This window comes from Fukomys damarensis, unplaced genomic scaffold (assembly GCF_012274545.1).
Source record: "Fukomys damarensis isolate Sample0158 unplaced genomic scaffold, DMR_v1.0_HiC HiC_scaffold_21, whole genome shotgun sequence".
Lineage (NCBI taxonomy): Eukaryota > Metazoa > Chordata > Mammalia > Rodentia > Bathyergidae > Fukomys > Fukomys damarensis.
Window position 1 is genome coordinate 4,505,892 of NW_022900933.1, and position 8,588 is coordinate 4,514,479.

Genomic DNA, 8,588 nt, shown 5'->3' on the forward strand with positions numbered 1-8,588 from the left:
TTCTGAGAAACTTGGAAATTTTGGATTAGTTATTATTGGGAGACATCAAGAGAATTTTTGCTGAACTGGTATATTTGCTAAAAAGACAACTCTGATAGTCCAAAAAAAAAAAAACTGAACTAAATTTGTCTCTTTCTAAGCTTAGGATGATAACTTAAAGCCAAAAAGTTTATATTGGTGGCTATCATGAAAACATTACAGAAATATGGCCAAAAATTGTTTCTTTAAAGCAAGAACATTCCCATGCCACCTTCTAGTTAATGTTATATTTCTTAGTCTCTTGAAGAGTTGAGACCAGGAGTTGAGAATAGCCTGGGAAAGGACCTTCTCACCCCAGTGTCCATGGCCTGGTGCCAATAAGGAGATACAGTTCTACCAATTCTGATAATTGCTTATATCTTCTTGTTTTCACCCAAGTGCAAAAGTGAATTATGGGTTTAAATTGAACCTAGTCTTAATTCTTTAGAATGTTCAACCTTTGTCTTTTAATTGTGTATTTTTTTCCTCTTCATTCATTGCAGAAAAACTAATGTTGAAGCACTCTTTGCTGTTACTAGCTTAGATTGAATATCCCATTAAATCAGATTTGATTCTAGCTGAAAGATGTGCTCTTTGGTGAAGCACCCTAGAAAACTTGGATTACATGCCCTTTGTGGAACTTTATTTGCCATGAAACCCACCATTTTACTGCTTTGCTGGTTGCCTGTTGTTTGCATGACATTTTAAGTATCCTAAAGGCTCTTTATAATGTCATGTTTCACGTTAATAATTGTATTGTTACTGGCACAGTGGGTTAGCTGAACATAATACGTGTGTGTCATTCTCTGCTATAGTTCAGGTACAGGCTTTGGGGTTCCTAAGCCAAAGCACTTCTTTTTACAGCTACACAAAAAAAAATTTTCCAAAGGACCAGCAATATTTTCAACTGATTTGACTTTTTTTAACCTAAAAAACTTGTTAAAACTAATTTAAGCTCATTCCGTTTTTTCAATTGTTTTGTTGTTGTTGTTGTTGTTGTTGTTGTTTGTTTCTTGTTGTTGTTTCTGAAATGAGATGTTCTGGACTAGTCAGATTATCAGTGTTTGCTACATAGTACTACTTACCTCTGAGTATGTCCCCAGAACTGGATGACAGTCTAAAGAGCTATACCCGTTTGAACTGATTTGCAAATACGAAATTTGATAATATGCAGTGCTTAAGTTGTACAAATGCTTACTATTAGATCAACATCCTGCTTAAATATCAGTATGAGAAACGTGACGAAGAAGGAAATGGTATTAAATTTAAATGTGGATAGCAAGATTATAGTGAGTAAAGATGAGATGGAAGAATACTTTTGGCATTTTGTTTTGTTTTGTTTTTTTCTGGTACTGGGGATCGAACTTGGGACCTTGCGTTTGCCAAGCAGGCACAGCACCACTGAGCTACATCTCCGGCCAAGTTGGAAGGATACTTTTAATAATTTCTTTTGCATTGCATAGTCATTTTAGCATGTCACTGAACTATTGAGGTGGATGGATCCAGCTCATTCTGTCATCAGGGAAGCTAATTGTGCGTTAAGTGCACCCATGATTAAAGAGACTAAGGGCTCTAAGTTTGGTTCCAGGAAGCAAACTGACTTAGGCTGTAGCCATGCTGCCTTTCTAAAGCTCTTTTTTATTCATAATGTTCATATTGTATTTGTGCTTAACATGGTAACAATAGGCTGAAATGGTGTATTTTTAAAGTAAAGCGTTTGCTAAAAAGTTTGTGACTGTTGTGGGTCAAAGAAGTTATGTGTTACATTAGAATACTGAAACTGTGCAGAGATTGTTCTCTAATTCTCAGCATAGTAACAGTATTAGGCCGGTACTGGGGCACCAAACCCTGGGGCCTTGAACATGCTAGGCAGATGCTGTGCCACTCAGCTGCACTCCCAGCCATCAGTAGTAATCTTGAATGTGTATATGTTTGTCTGTAATGTAGAATTTTTTTTTTGCCAAGATTCACTGTTTATCACAATAGAAACACAGTTCTCAATTTAGCCATTGAACTTTTAACTATTTAAAATATTGAAAAGTTGCTTAACAAAAAGTTTCTAGAAAACTTTCTAGAAATAAATTTTCCTAGTGATTAAATACACAGCAGTACAGTCACAAAAGAAGTGCCTTTTTAAATTTGTCATTAGGTATAGAAAGCAAATATTCATGTAATTGATGAAAATTCAGTTTTCTAACTCCCCTTTTTTTATGTATTTTAAAGGCATCCTGCTGCACTGATCCTTAATAAAATAAAAGCAGTCTTGGCATTTAATAAAGGCATTGAAACTTTTTGTGTCTAGATCACAGAAAGGGAGGTAGTTCCTTAGTGTTTACTTCTAAATGTCCAAAATCAGAATGCTTGCTCTGTTTGGGGATTTATTTTTCACCGTTGGCTTTGTTTTAAATATACAGTAGTACCTCAGTTCATGAATATTTTGTTTGGAAAAATTTTGTCTTTGTTTGTGAGCTCTGCATTGGGTGACAGACGCAACCACAGCCATGGAAATGGCCACCTTTTCCAGAATTGTGGAACAAATTAAGTTTGTGAACTGAGGTGCCACTGTCTAGGCTCCCAGACTACACTGTACTTGAGGGATTCTGTAAATACTTTATAGAGAAGTCCTCCCACTGGGGGTCCCTACTGTCTCTCAGACAAAAGCTGCCTTTCAACAAATATTTTCTACTCTTAAAAAAGTACTTTATAGAAAGTCAGAAATCATCTAATTCTATATCCCTACATAGTATAAGTCTACCATCCTGTTCCAATTTTTAAAAAACACCAAGTAGACTTGGATGGCGCTGTGGTCGTGAGTGTACTGCCCATCCTGTATACGTGTTTTCATCCCCAATCACCTTCACAGCGATAGGAGTGTCACTGCCTCTTCACCTTGACCTTCAGAGGGCTTTGCCTGCTTGAGGACCACACGGATTTGGCATCTGACAGGACCACAGTTCCCAGGAGGACCCGGGTTCTGAAAAGGAAACTTCCTGGAGAACAAGTCTCCGGGATTTGAGATTGGTAAGAATGGAGGAGCGGTTTGTGAAGACTGTATGATTGGACCGCTCGATGGGATTATTTGATACTTTAACTTCATGGGCTGAAAGTCAAGTAATTTTGCTCAGAAATCATTTCTTCAGATACAAAAATTTGAATATTTCATGTTAAAAATGTGCTTTCTAATTTTAGGCTCTGTGAATTTCTTAGTCTTTATTTTGAAAGAAATCATTTAAAGTGAAAAGGTGTTTTTTAAAGTTAAGAAAATTCTTTTTTAGTGACATTAAGGCTACATAACTCACCTAGTATGTTTTCTAGCAATTACTATTGTGCACCAGTTGGTACATTGATCATATCTCTCTTTTTTCTCCCCTCTCCATTGTGGTTTCACTGGCCCCTTCAGAGCTCCTGAGCCAGGGGAAGGGAGAGATGATGCAGCTTCCGTTGTCAGCCTTCGCTTGTAGGCTTGACTACGAAATCCCTTAACTGAAGCTTAAGGTAAATATTACAGATGTCTCATCAGTAATTACAGCTTCTCTGAAGCCGTGGTTCTCAGTCTGCAAGACGGAAAGAGCTGGAAAGCTGTAACAGTCGTCCCCGGGACAAAATACCCAACATCGACAATGTAAGCAGAGAGGTTTATCAGAAAGGCTCATGGCTGCTAGAGGTTTCAGCCCATAGTTGACAGACACCAAGGCAGAAAGGGCCTGGTGTGAGACAGTGACTCCCATGGCAGCCGGGAGTCAGAAAAGGAAGGGAGATGGGGCCTCTGGGTCACACCCACAGTGACAGTGCTGTCCGACCAGGCCCCACCTCCTAACTGCACATTGCACCCCACAATCCAGTCACCTTCCAAAGGCCCTACCTCTGGACACATGAGGCTTTTGAGGGACATTCTAGATCTAAGCTGTAACAGGTTAGAAGATTCATCGTGGAAGTTGCCCCTCCTTGATGAATCCTTTTCATCCTCCCTTGCTCCCCCTGGGATCCTGTCACTCCTGTTCAAATCCCTTAATTGTCCTAAGTTGGTTCTTGGGACCTTGTAGGACTCAACTCCCTCATTCTATAGCCACACTGGTCTGTGTCCAGAGCATGCCTTGTCAAGCCTTAGTGTCTCACTTGTTCTTGCTGTCTCCCCTGCCCTCTGCTCCTTTAGCCAAAGCAAGTTCAGTGGGACCTGTAAAAGCCTAATCACTGCCAAGGAGACACTGTGCTCATGTGTGCATCTGCAGAAAATGAAATTGGCACTGTGTGTGTCCCCAGAGATGCAGTCTTACTTGAACTTTGCCATTTCAAACAATGCTGGAAGCAGAGAACTGCTCTCGTATTATAAATGCACATCATTTATGCTCGTAATTGTGAGAAAGACCATAATACCGCTTCTTTGGGGAGGAAGTTGGCTACTCAGCTCTGCTAGTGAGGTTAGAGTTGCAAAGGCAGAGCTGAGTAGAAAGATTTGCTCTGCCAAGGAAACAGATGAGCAAAGAAAAATAGGCAGAGAAGGAAGGTCAAAAAGGCCAGTGCAGATGTTAGCCTTACCAAGAACTTTCTACACTCCTGTCTCTTAAGTGGGCTGAGAGAGGCTTGGGAAAGTATTCATCCCTCAGAAAAATCCAGGTTTTGTGTTTTCATTTTTTGTTGCACTGGGAATTAAATCCAAGGCCTGGCACATGCTAGGCAAGCCCTGTACCACTGAGCTAAACTCCCAGCGTGTTTTTTTTTTTGGTGGGGGGAGACAAGTTCTTTTCACGTTTCCTGGGCTAGCCTTGAAGTTGTGGTTCTCCTGCCTCAGCTTCCCTTGCCACCATACCACTCAGGTTTTTATGTCCCTTGCTTCTTGAAAGGAGATTTCACTGAGTTATTATGAAGAGACACTGATTACCTCAAATCTGAGGGCGTGCAGTGGTCATCCTCCCTCTACCCCATCTCCCACTGAGATGGTGTTCCCAGCACAATAGTGCTTAAGGAATGTTGATCAGCCTCTTGGTCAGGACATGGACCTGCTAGTCTCCACTGGAGTGGGGAGTTCTGGGGCCCTTGGAAGAGACTTGGCCATGGCTCTCGCAGAACTGCAGGTCACCACCAAGGCAAACAATGGTCTGCTGGCCTGCCTGGCAGCTGGGCAGGCTGTGCCCAAAGTCAGGGTCTAATTTGAACTGTGCACTGCGAGTTTGAGAGCAGAGCCTGCCCCCACGTGAAACACGACAGGTTTCCCGTTTGCTGTTGCTCTCTGGCCTGCTGCCTCCGACATCTGTACCCACCCTCCAAGTGAAAACAACACAGCACTGACATTCATAGGGTGGAATCAGCTTTCAGCATTGGTCTGTCAGTTTCCACATTTCTCAAGGTTGATTTGTTTCCCTTCAGTAGTGAGCGTCAAACACAGGGGCACTGCCATCCCCACCCAGTCCTTTTTATTTTGCAACAGGAACTTGCTAAATTGCCCAGGCTAACCTGCAGCTGGCAGTCCTGCCTCAGCCTCCAGAGTAGCCGGGATTAGAGGCTTGTGCCGCCACACCCATCTAGATGTGCTTTTTTGAGCTGCTTCCAGTTTTCAAACACACCCATTAGTTCTGAATGAAATGTTCTGGTTAAAACATCACAAGCCTTGTAATTTTATCAGAAAACTTCCCTTCCCCCAAGGTCCTTCCCTTCTGTTTGAAAGCAGTAACCTACACCTTGGTGACCAGGACATTGATGAATGTACTCTCAGAGCAGAAATTCTCAGTGTGAGCGGTAACCAAACAGTGAAACCCCAGGTGCAGACTCTGCTCACACTCAGGTACTTTATCTTACTGCCTGCTGCTCCATCTGTCCTACCTGATGTTTCTGGGGACTGTAACTCACCAACATCAGATAAATAATCCCCTGCTGTCACCCGAGCTGTGCCTGTCAGGGCCTCTCCCTGCCACCCATACCTGCAGTTTGAAGTTTGTCTTTGAGGTTTGGGCAGTGCCTCCTAGCCAGTCACTGTGACTCCCACTGCCATCCTTAGATGGTAACTCCTGTTTCTAGGGTGCCTCAAGACCACCAAACTGAGCTTTATGCTGCTGCATACCCTGTATTTTACATTAGACTGCTACAAGCCTCCAAACGATGACAGTTTTTCAAATCATTTTATTGTGAAGCAAAGAAAGACAAAAGTCCTTAAGTGGTATTGGTTATTGTACAAGCTGAAGAATATTATAATTAAAATATACTAAATGTACCCACCACCATAATTTACAATAAATGTTGAGAAAAGAAAAAAATCAGAGCTGGGGACAAACCCCACTTTGTTCTAAAAGTGTTTGACCAACATTATCCATGTGAATTCTCAATAAAAAAAAAAACAGCTTTATTTTTTGGCATTTATCATTGTGGTAAAATATGCATAACAAAATTTGCCATTTTCATACAAAGCGGTGGCATTTTACAGCCATCAGAACCTATCAGCAGCTTTTCCCCATCCCAGATTCTTTTAAGTGCTCCCTAAAAGTGGCGTCATTCTCTTTGGCCTTTTGTGTCTGCCTGATTTCACTTAGCCTCATATTTTCAAGGTTTATCCATATCAGAGCACACATTAGAACTAGGAATTGACTGGATTGTGAGGGTGCTGATACAATCAATGGATTCACCAATGCATGAGTTCAGAACTGAGTGGACTATTAGAAGGGAGGCCCAGGTGGAGGGGCGGGTCACTGGGCACGTGCCTCTGGATGGTATATCTTGTCCCAAAACCTTTTCTCTCTGCCTGTCTCACCTCTGCTTCCTGGCTGCCACGCAATGAGCAGCTACCTTCTGCCCTGATGTCTTTGTCTCACCACAGGCCTAAAAGCAATGGATTGAAGCCTCTGAAACTATGAGCCAAAATAAATCTTTCCTCCTTTGAAGTTACTCTCATGTGTTTTGTCACAGCTAAAACGCTAATGCATACATACAATGGTTTGTTTATCCATTTCTCCATGACTTCTACCTTTTAGCTGTTGCGGATAATGTGTGAACATTGGCGTGGAATTCCTAGATCACACAGTAATTTTATGTTCAACTTATAAAGGAACTTCCACACTCTTTTCCACAGTAGGTAGACAACTTTATATTTCCACTAGCAACATACAGGGGTTCCACTTTCTCCCTTGCCAATATTTACTTTCTGTTTAATAGCCATTTGCTAAAGAATGTGCACTGGTAGTTTGTTGTACTTTTTGACTTGCATTTCCCCAATGATTGATAATGTTGAATATCTTTTCATGTATTTATCAGCTATTCCGTTATCCCTGGAGAAATATCTTGAGTGGGACCTCGGCGCCATTGGTCATTAATTGGTCAGGGAGGTGTGAAGAGTGCCAAAACTAATGAGTGCCAAACAGATTGTCTTAGCTGAAAAGGGTAGTGAGTCAGCAGGCAGTTGATACCGGCAAGTTGTAGTTTGATGAGCAGTGGCATCAAACTACATCAGGTACCAACTTCATTGTGTTTCAAAGCAGTCACATACCAAGATATGACTGTGTGTAAGTTAATTTGCCCTTTTAAGTGGAATCAAGTTTATGTGCGTGTGTGTGTGTGTGTGTGCGCGCGTGTGTGTGTCTATAGAAGTTCCTTTATGTGTTTTGAATTTTAACACCTTGTCAGATATGCAATTTGTAAATATTTTCTTCCATTGTGCGGGTTGCTTTGTTTGCTCTTGATAGTATCCTTTTGTGCACAATAGTCTTTAGTATTGGTAAAGTCCAGGGTTTGTTTTTGTTTTGTTTTCTCATTGATACCATGCTTTTCATAACTAACATTTCCTAATCCACAGTCATGAATATTCTCCACCGGTGGTATATAGTTTTAGTTCTGAAATGCAGGTCTTTGATCTATTTTTGAGTTGATATTTGTATATTATGTCAGATAAGTATCCAAATGCATCCTTTTGCACGTCGGTGCTCCATTTTCCCCGCACCATTTGTTGGAGAGATCACCAGCTGTATTTGTGATCATGGGTTGAGCTGTTTCTTTCCTCTTCTTGCCTCCTCAACACGGGGCAAGGTTGGAGACAGGAAGCATGCAAACTGCTTCTTCCAGCTCTCTCTGTTACCTAGCTGATGGGCTCACCATTTAAAATCCCTAGTTAGGTGAGGTTGTTGTTTACCCAAAGTTAACTTTTACATATTATCTTTCCCAGATGAATGGTAGATGGCTGTGAGAATGGATGAAGCAGTGTGCATGAGACACTCAGCACGGTGCCTGCCACATCATGGATGGATGGATCAGTTAGGGCCTTGTTTTCCAAGGCTCTTTGATTCTGAGTCCAGCTAACATAAGCAAATGAGATTTCTAGTAAGTCCATTTGAACCTTGGGGACATATAGAAGATTGAAAAAATAGGTTGGAAATGGGTAGAGGTCAAGATGATTAGAGAAAAGATTTAGAATCTTAGTTTCAGCAAAGCACCGAGAATGCACTTAGTAATGCTGTAAAGAGACTTCTCGGAGGAAATCGGTCCAGTTAGGAAGAGGGTGAGTGCTGGGCGACAATCTGTGGCAACTGTCAGTTTTAATACGCCCACGGGTTTCCCAGTGTGCACCTCCAGTCATCTTACATCTCCGCACA

At 41.6% G+C, this 8,588-nt stretch overlaps 1 long non-coding RNA gene across 1 annotated transcript; it reads left to right on the forward strand.

The window, feature by feature from the left end:
* Positions 1-2,749: 2,749 nt before the first annotated feature.
* On the forward strand, positions 2,750-8,267 carry LOC104849346. The gene is made up of 3 exons (XR_776734.3): positions 2,750-3,039; positions 3,419-3,513; positions 8,162-8,267. It is a non-coding gene; the product is annotated as an uncharacterized LOC104849346 (long non-coding RNA).
* Positions 8,268-8,588: the final 321 nt, after the last annotated feature.